This window comes from Haliotis cracherodii, unplaced genomic scaffold (genome assembly GCF_022045235.1).
Source record: "Haliotis cracherodii isolate W230 unplaced genomic scaffold, xgHalCrac1.p SCAF_11, whole genome shotgun sequence".
Lineage (NCBI taxonomy): Eukaryota > Metazoa > Mollusca > Gastropoda > Lepetellida > Haliotidae > Haliotis > Haliotis cracherodii.
The window spans coordinates 11,729,181-11,746,845 of NW_027266266.1; the positions used below are offsets into that span (position 1 = coordinate 11,729,181).

Below are 17,665 nucleotides of genomic sequence, written 5' to 3' on the forward strand. Positions count from 1 at the left end.
TTTACTTTGAGGAGTAAGTCCTGTATTCGAAGGAAACCTCACCTGAATACAAACGCACACACTACAATTAAGGCTGCGCCAAACAGAGCTCCAATGACTGCCCCAGATATCACTGCTGCATGATCGTCATCTGAAACAAGGATACGTTTGTATTTACGTTTGTGAACGCAGTTCTCAGTTCACTGTATGTAAGGTGAAATAGGGTTTAACGTCGTGTCCAAAATTATTGCACTTATATAGCGCTGTGCATGTACGCGCCTGCGTGCGTGCGTGCGTGCGTGCGTGCGTGCGTGCGTGCTTTTACTAATCCGGACTGATGCCGATTTATAGTGCCATCCCACAGAGATACCATGCCGCAGTTTAACATGAATACCCCACTCAGACACAGTATATACTGACTCCGAGCCGACTAGTCCTTTTTTTAGGCCCTTAATGCCGAGCGACAGACAGACAGGGTAACAACAAGTACCATATTTTAACGTCTTTTGGTATGACGCGGGTATCGAACCCCGGACCTTCCGCTCTCCGGGCGGACGCTCTAGACCACGGAGGCGGTCCTCACTGTATGTAACGGGTGTTTTGAGTATATCTACACTACACGAATACACATTGCTTTTCTCATGATTCGTTGCTATGGAAACCAATAAAACTGTGGAACACACACGTTTCATTAGATGTTCCTCAGAGGTTCAAAACGTCAAAATATATCAACATTATTTTGTACGATCAGTGTTTCAGAATAAATCATTTTCTAAGTTGATTGCATTTCATCGTATCCCAATTGCGCAGATCGTTGGTCATGATGTCTATCGCTGAATTGGTTGGTGATTTACAGACATCCGTCATATTGCTGGAATGTTGCTTATTGCGGCGTTAATAAACAAAAAGCAAACAAACAAACAAGTTCCGGGTTAGAATTGGGCTTCAGCAACCCATGCTTGTCCAAATAGGCGACCATGCTTGTCGTATGAGGCGACTAACGGGATCAGGTGGTCAGGCTCGCTGACTTGGTTGATGCATGTCATCGATCCCAATTTCGTTGATCGATGCTCATAATGTCAATCAATGGATTGTCTGGTCCAGATTCGATTGTTTACCTACTGCCGTCATATAGCTGGAATATTACGGCGGCTTTGAACAACAAGCAAACAAACATATGAAGACAATTAACAAGATATTTGCACTTTTTACGCGCTTTAACAAGCCTGACCGGTACATGGTGTTTGGTCATCTGGGAGTCTGCCCCATGGCCAGTCCAGCCTATCCAACCTCTGCAGACTGGAGCCCCCCTGCACCAGAAACACCTCCACTGTTTGGTTGTGTTGGAAATGGAACACTGACAATCTTGGAGTGCGGATACCATTGACACTCTCCATAGATCCTGTCAGAAGCCGGGAATCTGGAGAAGGTAGAATGGTAGATCAATAATGTCAGTGAGAACAGAGTTGACATGTGGATTTCAATCTATTTCAAGTCTAAAAATGAAAGAAGAGAATTCATGGATGTCAACTTCTTTATCATGAAGAACACAACGTTTTGCAGTATATGCTTACTCCTTCATCAGGTTATGAATGCAATGGGGCAGAGAGCATATATATATGTACATGTAAGGACAACAAAATTAATAAGATAACAAAAGGTGGAAAATAACAAAAGGGTAGAAACTAACAAGGTATGATTGGCGCTGATAGGTGATTAGCAATAGAAAATGGAAGCCAACACTTTACTGTAGTTAGCGCTGATAGTATGGTAGCCACTTCTTAAGTTGTCATAGATAAGTAATAATCGATAGACAATGGAAAACGGGAGGCCGGGGGTAATTAGCACAGATAGGTGAAAGAATGAACATAGCAATGAGCAATGTTTTCCTTACATGTACACATATGTATGCTCTCTGCCTCGTGGCATTCATTCACCTGATGAAGGAGTAAGCATATACTCCGAAACGTTGTGTTTATCATAATAAAGAAGTTGACATCCATACATTCTCTTCCTTATGTGTATCACTTCTAAATGCCTTTCAAAGACCTGTAAAATGAAATAAGGACTTCACACCCACCTGTAAACATGTCTCCGGGTGAAGATCCGTTGACCGCGAGAATAACGGCGTCGTGAAGAAACGTTAGATAATGCCAACCCCCCTGCAACAATCAGAAACGGCGCATTAAATATATCGATTTCAAATAATGCTGACATGCCCGATATCCATAACATAACAATATCCATATCTATCGACCCGTGAAGATTCGGGGTAGAATAGGTCTTCAGTAACCCATGTTTGCCGTAAAAGGCGACTATGCTTGTCGTATGAGTAGACTAACGGGATCGGGTGACTTGGTTTATGCATGTTATCGATCCCAATTGCGCGGAACGATGCTCATAATATTAATCACTGGATTGTCTGGTCCAGACTCGATTATTTCCAGACCGCCGTCATATAGCTGGAATATTGCTGAGTGCGGCGTTAAACAACAAACAAACCAAACCAAACATTATCTATCACTTAAAGCAGTATTGTTGTTGCAGTGGATTCTGGGCCAGAAATTCACTAACCATTGAAGTGAAACCGATAAAACTTTAGGTCATTAAGCAAAATTATAGAGACATTACATATCAACCATATCTCCATCTCCAGGCATCGGATTTCGGTCAACGTACACCAGCCACTGGATCCAGTCCCGTGGTTCTCGCTATCACAAATTACCCGCCCTTGGTTTTCATTAGCGCATTTGGTTTTGCTACGCTACTCAGTCTAACGGACAAATCAGAATGCGAAACCAAACCGGCTTCAATGTTGGGTAGGCGATCATTCGTCACAACTCGCCCCTTTCCGTAACCTGCAAGAAGACCCGTTCCCCTATCGATGAAGGTTATGTGCGAAAATACGACAAACCAATCAGAATGCGCGTATTATTTCAAGTTCTTCGTCAAAGAATCCCTCAGAAATAATCTTTGATTTAACATATGTTACATATTATCATACTGTATAATTCCGCACGCCCCAATGTGCTTCAAATTGCATCTGAAATATATATAATACATGGGGAAATAATATGTGAACCATTACGCAACGAGTTGACAATTGTTTTAGGTATGCCCGTTTGCGCTAAGACGGAACCCGGTCGCAAAAATGGCCATTGGATGGACACGAGTCGCTATTCGGCTTGTTCCGGAATATTACGAGTTGGTCACGAATGGGTAGCAGATATCAACATGGCATTACGAGTTACCTCCCTTACTCATTTCCTTTGTCCTTATCTCGACGGTTGATTGGTCGCTAAAACTTCAATGAAAACCAAGAGCGGGTAATTTGTGATAGCGAGAACTACTGGTATTTTCCTGAATAACCAATTTAAAAGTACTTACGATTTTAACCAATAAATATTTTGTTGAGGATGAAAAAGATTGCAATGCATTATAATAAGTGAGTGAGTGAGTTTGGTTTTACGCCGCTTTTAGCAATATTGCAGCAATATCACGGCGGGGGACACGAGAAATGGGCTTCACACATTGTACCCAGCATTATAATGATTTCGAGTAGATGCACTAAAATGATTACGAGTAGAAACGTTCACTCTTGCTTGAAAGTTCTTCGATCAGGGTCAGAACATTCAAGACCTCAGTGGGGGCACGGGTGGCCCAGTCGTCTAAGGCGCCGCGATTCGCTGTGCAGAGTTGCCTACCTTCGGCTCGCCAGAAACCTATGATTGTGGGTTCGAATCCTGGTTCGCCCCGATTATGTTTCTAGGTTTGTCAGCACCATGCCCGTGCTCGTGGGTTCCACCGAAGTGGTAAACGTCTGAGACCTGCATCACTTCGAGCTTTCCTCCCACATTAAGCTGACACACCGTGATATAACTGGAATACTGTTAAAAGCGGCGTTAAACCCAACTCACTCACTCACTCAAAGCCTCAGTAAAGCTTTAAAAAGTTTTATTTTAGACATCAAGAGGTTATTTCCAAATTTGAGGTATCAGTGACCACATTGATGTCCTTTGCAATTCCCTGATGCTCACAAACCTTGAAACACGATCACTCGAGATTTGAAAGAACGTTTAAAACGTTTTTATCCTAAGGGACGCAACTCTACACATCGAAATACGGTGCTTCAGTTGTCTGGGCCATCGGTTCGCCCACCAAATCCTAGAACACCGAACAGAAAGCTTACCCATGAAGAGTGCGACCATCTCTTGTGACGATGGGGTACCTTCGCAAAGACTCTGTGGAAGAATTCTCTGTACTTTGTGTAATTTACATTATAATTGACCAGCTGCAGCAAACTGCTTGAATATTTTTGTCCAGCAATGGTTTCATATGGAATATACGCATGGGGCTCTGGTCGCCAATTCAAAAACACATGAGCTCCTGACGTCATATCGGCATTGTGAGCAGCCTCCAGAAAACTGTTGTGATGATGAAGATGTATGCAGCTTAGAATAACTGTAAACATATCAAAACGTATAATCATTAATCAAAATTTTTTTGTGACATTGTACAGCGCAATTTACAATTTACAACTGCTCAAATACGCTCAGACCAAACTATGTCTAGTCAAAGCTTGCCGGTTGCACCAAATGTACCACCAAAGCCCTGTCTTGAAGATTAACCATGATCTTCAATACAATCAAGGAAGGACTCTCTCTATATTCATAGAAGATATTTGAGACAAGGGGATTTAATACCATGCGGATTCTCAAAACCTCAATATATCTGCTTGACTTTTTGCAGTCTCAGTTAAGAACTACGTTCAAGGGTCTATTGAGAACAGGAATCCCCCAAGATTTAAACAAATCATGTTCACGGGGGCTAGGCACCTCTAGAGAAAGAGTTCCTTGTTTTATTATCTGACTATGTACCGGCGGGTACAAAATCCCAACTGAAATTGGTACTCTCCCCCACTTGTTGTATAACTGATATCTTGAAGAATATACTTACTTGAAGCTTTTGACTTGAGAGTTTTGAGTTTATCTTCTGTGTCCTCTCCATGACAGGATATCGAAGCCGAAATGCCGATTTCAATACCGTGCCGAGGGAAGACAGCTTTAGCGGCTCTTAAAAAGGCTGTGCATGTATCACACATATGTCCAATAAAACCTGAAGTAGAAAGATCATATTAGAAGACAATACAATAAGAAGAGTGAGTTGTGTTTAACGCCGATTTTAACAGTGTTCCAATTATATCACGGTGTGTCAGCTCAATGTGGGAGGAAAGCCCCAAGTGATGCCGATCTCAGACGTTTACCACTTCGGTGAAACCAACAAGCACGGGTATGGTACTGACAAACCTAGAAGCATTATCGGGGCGAACCGGGATTCGAACCTACAATCATAGGTTTCTGGTGTTCCAAGGGACGCAACTCTGCACAGTGAATCGCGGCGCCTTAGACGACAGGGCCACCTGTGCCCTCACAAAATTATTCCCCGGTCAATGGATCATGTACTCTTGAATTTCACTATCCGTTCCCTGGTGAGCATACATCTCAAACTGCCTTATGAAATTCAGATCCTGCCGGTTACCCATTCACTGCTGGGAAAACAGACATGTTTCGAACAAAGTCACTTGCTGCAGGAGACACTACATGCAACAAGTGTTTCAGTGTGTGGAAGGGTCGAAGCCTTGGAAAGTTTCTATTTCATAACTACAAACTACATTAACTTTAACGACATTGTCTCTTGGCTGTTAAAATATCGACTACTTATGCAGTGCCTTTTATAAAAAGCTAAAGTACATCCCACAAACAACAAACGCTGTGCTTTGGTTCGTTGACGCTTTGACGTCTTAAGAACCGTTATTCGCGATGCGGAGTTGCGTCCCTTATTCGTTGCAGGATCTTATGATTGCCTTTTCGCATCCACGACATGCTTGTGAGTTTACAGCCAAAGTGGTAAAGTGTTGGACCCGCATCAACTTGCTCTTACATTAAACGGACAACCGTTACACCAAATCCACTTACTCACACATTCGCCCATATCGTTTTTTAGGAAAAGGGTATTACCTATGTGTTTCCATCCGCAGTCTAAGAGTACGGTGGCCACAGACTCGAGCAAACCTTCATATGTCCCATAAACGCTGCCGACATTTAAATGACCCTTGTCTGGCAACGAATTGCGCCTCATTGGAGTCCAAGTTACCATGGAGATGTTCCAGTAGGACGCAACATAGCCAACCATCTTCATAGCTGGAAATAGATGGAACTGCTGCATGACTAGTTATTCAAAACAAATGTTCACAAAACTTTTTCTTATGTGAGGCTTACATTTTCGTAGTTTATCATTTAAACGTCACACAGGTACAGGTTTAAAATCTCCCAATGGCGCTACCAAACAGCTTCAGAGGTTGAACTGGTCCCACCCATGCTTGTCGAAAGGGGCGAATAAAGGGGATCGGATGGTCATTCGTGGCTGGTTGTGTGTCATCATACCACGACTGCTCATAATATATGTCAGGCGTTTGTCTGGTCCTTTATTCAAAGGCCGCGTTTGACCTTTTACTCTTGTTCTTGGTTTATAGATCCTTCGAACTTAAAAATCGAAAAATCAAAAGAAGGAAAAGTCAGAATGACAAGCTTTTTTGAATTGCCGATTTTGTGGATCGATATGATCATAAAAATAGGGATTTTATATGACAAAAGCAGACGTTTTTTTCCAAAGATAGTCATTGCAAGTTTCTTTTTTCACCGACCAATCGAAATCAAACTTTACGATGACAAAAAATCCCTGTACAATGCTTCATCTTTTTTCGACCTACTGACCACATGTTTCACTAACAAAACCCTAAACCAAACAAAACAGTCCTGCCATAATAAAGGTGTGATGCTGCTGTCTGCGTCTTTTAACACTCACAGCAATTTCCCATATTGTGGGAAAAGTTGTACATGCCAACTTGAGTTTGGAAAAAGAGTATAACCGTTTCTGCGCATAAATGTATTCGTGACTGAATCGTGTTCTTCCGGGACAAGCCGAATAGCGACTCGTGCCCACCCGTGGCCATTTTTGCGACCGGGTTCCGTCTAAGCGCCACGGGGCATAGCTAAAAGACTTGTCAATTCGTTGTGTAATGATTCATGTATATTTCCCAATGTGTGCAATTTAAAGCACATCACCACATGCTGTACCATACAGTTTGATTGAACACATTTAACCGTATCCTTGATATATTTTTTAGATCCAAGACATGTGTAAAATTAAAGTTATATTCCCGAGGGATTCTTTTACCGAAAAGCTTGAAGCCATACGCGCATTTGGCTTGGTTTGTCGTATTTTCGCACATAACATTCATCGATAGGGGACGAGTCTTCTTGCGGGTTACGGAAAGGGGCGAGTGGTGACGAATGCGCATGGCGAGTTTCATTTACTTACTACGCATGCGCACATTTAATGTGCGGAAAATTATCAGTGAGTCTTATTGCCACGTTTTCGTGTCTTTTAACGACCCTTTCACACAATTTGACCTTACAAAATGTCACATCGTCGCATTGTCGTCCTTGGGAAAACCAAAAATATTATTCAAAGCGGGATAATACCACAACGCGACAACGGGTAAAAATGTTGTCGCGGTGTCGCGCATTTGTTAATTTTGTTACTTTTTTCTTTATTTGTATGGGCGTGAACGCGACGATGTCCCTTCTAGGGTTCCATAGTTAAAAGTCTTACATAGTGTGTGATGTGGGTCATGTTGCGTGTTCATATCGTGACAGCATGGAACGTAACTGTCTATACCGGGCCAGAGCCTGTATACTATCAGGCATTGACAAGCTGTATGTAAACACGACAATGAATTTTATGTATAACAACTCCTTTACCATATGTAATATTGTAACGAATCAATAGTTTGGTTTATATGACAGTGGGTATTATGGATAACAACCTCTTTATTATACCATTAAGAAAAAATAGCCTATTTTACATGACAATGAGTATTTTTTGGATAACAACTTCTTCATTATATCAAGAAAATTAGTCTGGGTTACATGATAATGAGTATTATTTTGGATAACAAACTCTTTATGATATCAAGAAAATTAGTCTGGGTTACATGTTAATGAGAATTATTTTGGATAACAACCTTTTTATTATATCAAGAAAATTAGTCTGGGTTACATGACAATGAGTATTATTATGAATAACAAACTCTTTATTATATCAAGAAAATTAGTCTGGTTTACATGACAATGAGTATTATTATGGAAAACAACCTCTTTATGATATCAAGAAAATTAGTCTGGGTTACATGATAATGAGTATTATTTTGGATAACAAACTCTTCATTACATCAAGAAAATTAGTCTGGGTTACATGACAATGAGTATTATTATGGATAACAACCTTTTTATTATATCAAGAAAATAAGTCTGGGTTACATGATAATGAGTATTATTTTGGATAACAACCTCTTTATGATATCAAGAAAATTAGTCTGGGTTACATGATAATGAGTATTATCATGGATAACAACCTCTTTATTATATCAAAAAAAAATAGTTTAGTTTACATGACAATGAGTATTATTATGGATAACAACCTCTTCATTATATCAAGAAAATTAGTTTGGGTTACATAACAATGAGTATTATCATGGATAACAACCTTTTTATTATATCAAGAAAATTAGTCTGGTTTACATGACAATGAGTATTATTATGGATAACAAACTCTTCATTGCATCAAGAAAATTAGTTTGGGTTACATGACAATGAGTATTATTATGGATAACAACCTCTTTATTATATCAGGAAAAAATAGTCTGGTTTACATAACAATAAGTATTATCATGGATAACAACCTCTTTATGATATCCAGAAAAAATATTCTGGTTTACATGACAATACGTATTTTTGTGGATAACAACCCCTTTATTATATCAAGAAATTTAGTCTGGTTTACATAACAATGAGTATTATTTTGGATAACAATGCAACTTCTTTATTACATAAAGAAAACAATAATCTGGTTTAAATGACAATGAGTATTATTATTGATAACAACTTCTTTATTAAAAATAGCAAAAAATAGTCTGGATTAAATTACAATGAGTATTGTTGTGGACCACAACTTCTTCATTTTTTTTACAATCTATCACCCTCAAATCCGATAAATATCTCCCGAATATAAACGTCATCAGATGAAAATGATTGTTTTCAATATCCGCTGTTTATATTTCAAACTAAGTCGCAACTCAGTATCTCAGAATGATTACGTCTATGTAGTGTTTGAAAATGTGACACTACTTGTAAGTGACACGTGAAGTGTTTAACACAACCGTTACGTTTGATAACGTTATCAGGGGTGCGACAGGGTGCTGCCTCAGACCCCTTCTGTTGATAGGGTTATCTGGAGTTAATCCCACTTGTAGAGAACGCTATTTCGCACACTAAATGACATTTAAATCTCAAGACAGATAACATTTATCAAGATTTAGGGATTGTTCGAATGGGCACTTTAAGAACGCCTCAAATCTCAAGCTCGGAATAATGAATTTTTCGGGAGCAACGAGCTATGTGAATAAACGTATTAACTCTGTGTCTTTCTAACCCATTCTATCATTTGTGACGAATGTTTTATTAATTATGATCTTTGGCATACGGGTGTGTAAAATTGATGATACAGGCAACGATCGGTTACTTGTATAAACAACGTTTAACAAACGACTACACGTGTTTCATATTAGAATATATTTCGAAATAAAGTTTAAGTTATATACTACTCAAAAGAAGTTAAGGACCACCCGTTTATTTCACATTATTCTTTTCAGAAGCATATATAGTGGACCACATACACTGATTCTCTGAATGCGTTTGACATCACAGCTGACATACCAAAATGGTTGATATCCGATATCCGATGCATTTCCGTATTTTGACTTGTACCATATGTTCTGGTGTTTGTTAGGGTGAAACCGCCTCGGTGGTCTAGTGGTAGAGCGTCTGACTGGAGAGCATAAGGTGGAGGGTTCGATCCCCGGCTGCGTCATACCAAAAGACGTTAAAAGATGGTACTTGTTGTTACCCTGTCTGGCTTTCGGCATTAAAGGGGTAAAACAAGGACTGGACGGCCCGGGGTCAGTGAACTGTGTCTGATTTGGGTATTCATGTAAAGCTGCGGCATGGTATCTCTCTAAAATCGGCCTTTTTCCGGACAAGCACTATCTTTTAAGAAAGGGTTTTGTTACTATTAATTCCATACACGATTCCTTCTTCTGATACTTCAAATGGACTATTCTCCTCGATTGGGTTCCAAGTGTAGTGAGTGAGTGAGTCGGGTTTAACGCCACCCTTAACAGTATCCCAGTTATATCACAGCGCGTCAGCTTGATATGAGAGGAACGCCTGAAGTGATGCAGGTCTCAGACGTTTACTGCTTTGCCACGAGCACGGGTATGGTGTTGACAAACTTAGAAAACATAATCAGGGCTACCCGGGATTCGAACCCACTCTGCAGAGATCTAAAACTTGCACCTAGCACCTTTAAGTTGTTGTTAATCTCACGTGATATCCCTTTAATAGGTTGATGTTCCCCAGTAAGAGGATCTAAGCCGTAGAACAAAGACGTAGAAGCTATCAACTATCTATTAAATCTGAGCATTCCGGTGTTCCATGGGTGGAAAGCGGGTATCAGGGTGGCAGATACACACCCAGGTAATCTCCCACCTGGCGGAGAATGTCAGGTAACGCACAATACACACAATTGGCATAATCGGTACTTTGTACTCATGGCGAGACAGGTTTAAAGTCAGTCGATTCAGACTAAAACTAGCACCAGTGTTTCATAATAATAATAATAAGAAGAAGAAGAAGAAGAAGAAGAAGAAGAAGAAGAAGAAGGGCAAGGTAGAAGAGGGAGGATCAGTCAGTTTACTTGGAGGAGGAGTTATTGACCATCTCGTGGAAGGTCAGACCTATACGTTCTTAGGGATGCAGATTAGGGACAAACTCCAGAATGCCCATATCAAGGAAATATTTCGGGCAGAGTACAGATGTAGACTGAAGAAAATCTGGAATTCAGAGCTGAACGCTGGCAATGAAGTAAGAGCCACATATACTTATGTTGTATCCGTCCTTTCATATTCTTTTGGTGTAACAGTTGTTGATTGGACGAAACAAACAATTCAGAGTATTGACACCCTAACACGAAGAATCATGTCAGAAAATAGATCCCACCACCCTCGCTCTTCCCTCAATCGCTTATATTTACCAATCATTAAGGGATTAACGTTGGGGCTCATCAGGATAATCCATTTTGTTGATGGATCTGTACTGCTGGATGGTACAGAAATGAGTGTCAACCAAGCGGAGTTTTATATCAAGTCGGCCCAAACTAAGTTTTCAAAGGAGAGCCTATCTGAACGACCATTGCATCGAGTTTATGTGCAGTGTGTTGAGAAGATCAGCAATCCTGCAGAGTCCTTCGCTTGGATGAAGTCGACTGGCCTGAAAAGTGAGACAGAAGGCTCAGGACCAGTCACTTCCCACTCGAAACCGTCAATGTGTGATTTTGCATCAAATTGTAGATTATGTAATGAATTCAATGAGACTGCCCAACACATTGTCAGTGGATGCCCAGCTTTGGCAAAAACTCAGTATCTTAAGCGACATGATGGTGTGGCTCGATCATTTTATTACTGTCTTCGCCATGCTTGTGTTTTTGACACAGAGGTCCATCCATGGTACGACCCGGAATATGTAGAGGGCGTCATGGAAAAGGATAATTACAAAATTCTGTTGATTGACACTGGGATGGTACCCGTATTTTCTGCCAGGAATACAGCCCTTCTGACAATCTGGGTAATGCAGAAGGCTGCAGTGTTGGGGAGTCTTCACATTCTCCGAAAAGTTCTGGGTGAGTTTGACTTGGCATCGCTCCATTCGCTGTCTGGGCTGCGTGAAGAGGGGGCAACGGCCCTGAGCTGATGATGAGCCTAACCAGCCTGACCATTATGACCAGGAACAATGGAGCAGGATGCATTCGATTTTCTTTTATCAGCTGCCTGTGAGGCGCTAGAAGCTGAATATTCACATTACCTATTCATCCTACCGGGTACCTATTCACTACAGGGTGAACAACACTCACACGTAGCAGACACATGACGCTCCTCAATAGGATACCTTAAGGATGTACACTTTGTTAGAACATTTTTAATAATGGGATTCAAATTTCAACTCTTTTCAACTATTACACATGCACTCAAAATATTTATAAAGTGACCTTTAATCCCCTGTCGACGCGTCTGGCAACTTGATAATCCCATGAGATGTATTATCAGGCATTACATTGCCCTGGGGATTTGTTGTGTCAAAGGGCAGATTGATATCGACATAATTCAGGCACTTCATTCAAAAGTCAAGTGTACTTCAAGAATTGCATTTCCTTGGAGGATCAGTGCTTCTACTCCCTAGGGAACCCGCGTCGAGGTTTGGAAAAATACGACGTGCTAAAATAAATCATGTTTTATGTTTGCAAAAAATAAATAATAAATAACAAATGGTTATTAGATAGTGATGTGGGATACTGGTATTTTCGTTGTGTTTTAGACCTTAGGTTTGCAGTGATTGGCAGTGTTTCAGCTAAGTAACGTTAGATTAACGTTTGTACTTTATTGTACAAACAGTTTCCAGTGCATTAACACAATTTCGGATTGACAAATAATGGGAAATAGATAACAAACAACCTATGATTGTCGTACAAGGCATCCAATTAGATCGGTGTCGGGTTTGTTGACCTGGTTTATTGCGTGTCATCGAAACCTGACCGCGTGGGACATTGCTCATATATCAATCACTGGTGTGTCTGGTCCAGAATTAATATTTTACAAGCCGACGTCTGGAATATATGTGAGTGCGGTCGTAAAAATCAACCAACCGAACCATTCTAACGGTAAATTTCGTATACCCGGTTCTAACTGGGTCCGATCTAATGGGGAAGATATGGCTGAAACGCAGAAGTGACGTTAAATATTAACTCACTCACTCACTCACTCACTCACTCACTCCGATGTAATGGGACCAGTTGGGTTCGTACATTGTTGGCTTGGACACATTTGAAATCTAGAAATCTTTCAAATATGTGTAGTTCAAACTAACATGACATTATAGCACATTCAAATTATTTATGAGCATACAATTCATTATGTATAAAAACGCCGTTAGTTTTACTTCGTGTGAATGTCAACGAAATATAAATGGCAATAGCTCTTTATGTCTTACTCTTATACTATCATCACTTATAAGGAAATGATTCATTATATATAAATATAACTACTTAACTATCAAAAATAATGAGACAGGTTATCAAGTTACTGTAGTTGATCCATGGACAAAAGTTTTCAACGAAACTAATGACTAGACGAAAATAGGTTTTATATATGCTTGCCACCCACGGAACGAGGGGTAACTTGACGTACAAAGCTTTCGTCAGGTACGTCTCGGTGTCATGTGGGAGGAAAGTGTAGCGGACCTCAGACGTTTGCCATTTAAGACTTGTAAATAATACTTTTTTATTCAATTTAATTAAACTTGGTTTTTTTTAAAGTAAAATTTTGCTGTAATAGAAATCGATGAACTCCTTCGAAAACATATTATTACGCACAAGATATAATTAAATAAAGTATTGCAGAAAGGTCAACTGATGGATGGGTAAACATGATCATAACTGAAAATTTATGAACGTACATAGACATGAATACATTTAAACAAACAAAAAATGAATTACCATCGATCTGAATAAATTCAAATTAGCTGAGCTGAAATAAGATGTGATTTGTCATACAGACGTCCAAATCCCATGGTCAAGGACACTGAATTAACGTCAACTGGTTTAAGACCTACAAACCTCGTCTTCTACACTCGCTGGTTTGTCAAATGTGAAAATAACAAAAAATATTGCACATATGTGCAAAGAACATAATAATCTTGGCATGTCTTCTGATCCCAACACATTCAACTCAAAATGGCCGGGCGCATATGAATTCCCTTGAATAAAACGTTAATTGCCGGAAAGACCCGTGAATAGGTCTTCAGCAACCCATGCTTGCCGTGAAAGGCGAATATGCTTGTCGTAAGAGGCGAATAATGGGATCGGGTTGTCAGGCGCGCTGACTTGGTTGATGGATGTCATCGATCCCAATTGCGTGGATCGATGTTCATGATATCAATCACTGAATTGTCTGGTCCAGACTCGATTATTTCCAGACTGCCGTCATATAGCTCGAATATTGCTGAGTGCGGCGTTAAACAACAAACAAACAATGTTAAACAATTGAAATTAGGCAGGTGTTTTATGTTTGGTTTACAAACAAAATTTACGAATTTTGTGATCAAATTAAAACTACGAGGAGAGCTTATTTCTAATTCCGGCCGAGTTTGTTAATATACCGAACAAAAAAGTTAGGGATGATAAATATTTAGTGAATACTTTTTAAACTTTAGCACACATTTTCATAAATATATCCCCAATTATATTCATGAAAGTTATTCTTTTGGTTCAGTATATATTTCTCTAATTATTTAATAACGCGACGGGAACGCGTAAAGAGAGTGTGTTTAAATTGCTACCGTTAATTACTGGTTGACACGGCAAATGTCTTGGCTATAGGATGATTTGGCTTTAAAACTGGTCATATACTCTACAACAAAAGGCAATGTGACACCAATATTTTAGTGTATTTTTCAAACAAGTAAAGTTTGGTTTCAATATTGTAGTAGTATATATGTATGGAATCAAGTCACAAAAGCGTAACTGCTACAGAAAGGCATGCATTCCATGCAAAAGTTGACTTTTATGCAAGCCCCATGCATTTCAGTACCCAAGATTGGGTTAAAAAACATGTGCGTTTACGGGATTCTATATGCATTGTTTAGCATCGTGCTGACAACAACGACTCAGAAAAACAACAAAATTACGCAATTATTCAACATTACGAAATACCACGCCTGTCCGAAAATGAGCGTCTGCGAGCCATTGGTATGCGTGAAGCAGGATCGAGTCAACGTGATGTTGCAAGACATTTTAACGTCCACAGAAACACCATTTGGTGTTTGTGGCAACTTTGGCAACAGACGAATGCAGTCAGAGACCATCCTCGGAGTGGCAGGCTACGCGTAACCAATAATCGACAAGACAACTGAATTCAAACAACACACCTACGAAATCGATTCCAGCCAGCAACAGTGACTGCTAGAGGAATCCCTGGCCTTCGACGAATATCTTCACAAACCGTACGTCGTCGCCTCAGGTGTGCAAGGATTGTCGCCAGAAGACCCGCCAGACGTCCCATTTTGACAGGAAACCACCGTCAAGCACGTCCACAGTGGTGCAGACAGCGTCTACGCTGGATGGCAATGCATTGGGGACAAGTTCTATCCACTGACGAGTCTCGTTTTCACCTCAGCCACAGCGATGGACGGATTCGAGTGTACCGACGTCGAGGAGAACGTTACGTCAATCATTGTGTCGTGGGGCGGTTCGGTTCGGGGGCGGCAGCGTTATACTATGGGGTGGGATAGCAGCAAGACAGAGGACCCGTTTGATAGTGGTAGAGGGAAATGTCAATGGACAGCGCTACCGCGACGAGATCATCGTCCCTGTTGTTCTACAGTTTTTGCGTCGTCATGGCCCAGGCATTACCATTCAACACGACAACGCCCGGCCTCATATTGCTCGACTTGTTCAGGATTCTAATCAACAAAACAACGTGAATGTCATCCCCTGGCCGGCTCGCTCCTCTGATCTCTCACCAATAGAGCACATGTGGGATCAGATTGATCGGCGCCTTCGACGTCAACCAGAGACACTCCAGGAACTTCGAAACATGCTCCAGCAGATATGGACAGATATAACACAGGGCTTTGTGCGACGCCTGGTCCATTCCATGAGACGAAGATGTGTTGTTTGCATCGGAATCAGAGGTGGACACACACGCTATTGATTTGTAAATTGACATTTTCGCATGTTCATGGTTTTTTTATGAAATCACGCATTTACTGAAGTCAGTATGGCAAATTAAACCATTTGAACACTTACAGAAGTCTTTTATCCGTTGCAAACCGAAATTGTTTAAGATTTGGTGAAAAACATAACTTTGCATTAAATCTTATTCAATTCCACAGGAACTTTTGTTGTTCAGTATATTTTGACCCTACCGACTAGACAGTTCAGTGCAAACTTTAACAAATGTGAACAACCATGGGATAAGGGACCTTCTGAGTGTAAAATCACATTTTGACTTATTATATTTTAAAACTACAGTATCTTTGGACCATAAAAATACAATTCGTAAGATTCAATCCATATCAATTACAGAGATACATAGCATCAAACATTTGGACCCATTTTTTGCACGGATCAGTTTTCAGACTTATAACTGTTTATGTAATGATTCCAGTTTTTTAAACAATGTCTGATAAATGCCTCTTTTTTCGAAGATTTCGAAACAAATAATATTAATTTTGTACAGATAGCACACATGACGATTTATGCGGAAATAAGTTGAAGTAAGTTCTTCTTAACGTCTCAGCACAATTGTATCTATAAGGTCCCTTTTCACCTAGTGGGTCAAAAATAATGTTTTGCAAATTTATTACTATTTTTATTCGACCACCGACCCTATGTTTATTTTTAAAAAAGGCTAAAACCGTGTAATATCAAATATGTACCAGGTCATATCACGAAATCAGACAAATACTCACTCTTTGTGGAAGGAGGCCCAACGAAGACATCAACATTGCTGCTCTTCACCAAGTCTACACAAACACCAAGGGCAGTCTCTTCATCTTCGTGTGTGTCCAGCCAGCTGACATTCACACCAGAAGCGCCAGTCTTTTCTAAAGCAACTTGTACTGTGCCATTGGCTAGTTCCAAGGAAGGGAATATGTCGCTACCGGGTGAAATTGGCAGAGGTATTGCTATATGTAGGGGATACACAACTGGAAATATGCACGCGAATATCAGAACCATCATCCTCATTCTCACATATGATCATAACTCCTTTTGGTGCTGGATGCAGGATCTGAATGCGCTGATTCAGATGGTCTTCACATTGAATTACTTCACACTTATATTCGATGGAATGGACTCCGAGGTCAACACTGAAATTTGGCATATGCAATGTAGCTTGGCTACACCATAATATGAAAGACTGAATTCGATAATCGTTACCCTTGATCAGTTACCGATAAAGTAGTTTGCTCAAATACTCACTGTCAATCTGACAACACTTCTGACAATCTTCAACGGTGGATGAAGTATGCCTCAGTCTTCAGGATGTGTTAGAATTTGTGCCCGTCAATACTGAAGTGTGTCTGACTGAAATATGTCTCCCAAGACTGAAATAAGTCTTCCATGACTGAAATATGTCTTCCCAAGACTGAATCTGTCTTCCCGAAGGTTATATATGTGTACATCAATGATGCAATGGTCCAGTTTGAAATCTATGTTCCCGAAATGTCTGAATTACACATACAGTTGAGATTTTACATGACACAATAACAACCTGTTCATGTGGATCCATAGTGTATATTCACATAGTTCAGTACGCTGAGGTCACACTGGTCCTTCATTATTGATTATTCAAAAGTCTGCATCTACATACGTCCAGCTCCACTGTGTCATAACTCAAATATGTCATACAACTCAAATTATATTGCATCTCAAGAAAGAATTCTCTGGGTTGCAG

The 17,665-nt window shown here is 40.2% G+C and overlaps 1 pseudogene; it reads right to left on the bottom strand.

Moving 5' to 3' along the window:
• Positions 1–16,956, bottom strand: part of LOC139455387 (atrial natriuretic peptide receptor 1-like) — a 33,376-nt pseudogene extending 16,420 nt beyond the window's left edge.
• Between the last annotated feature and the right edge of the window lie 709 nt (positions 16,957–17,665).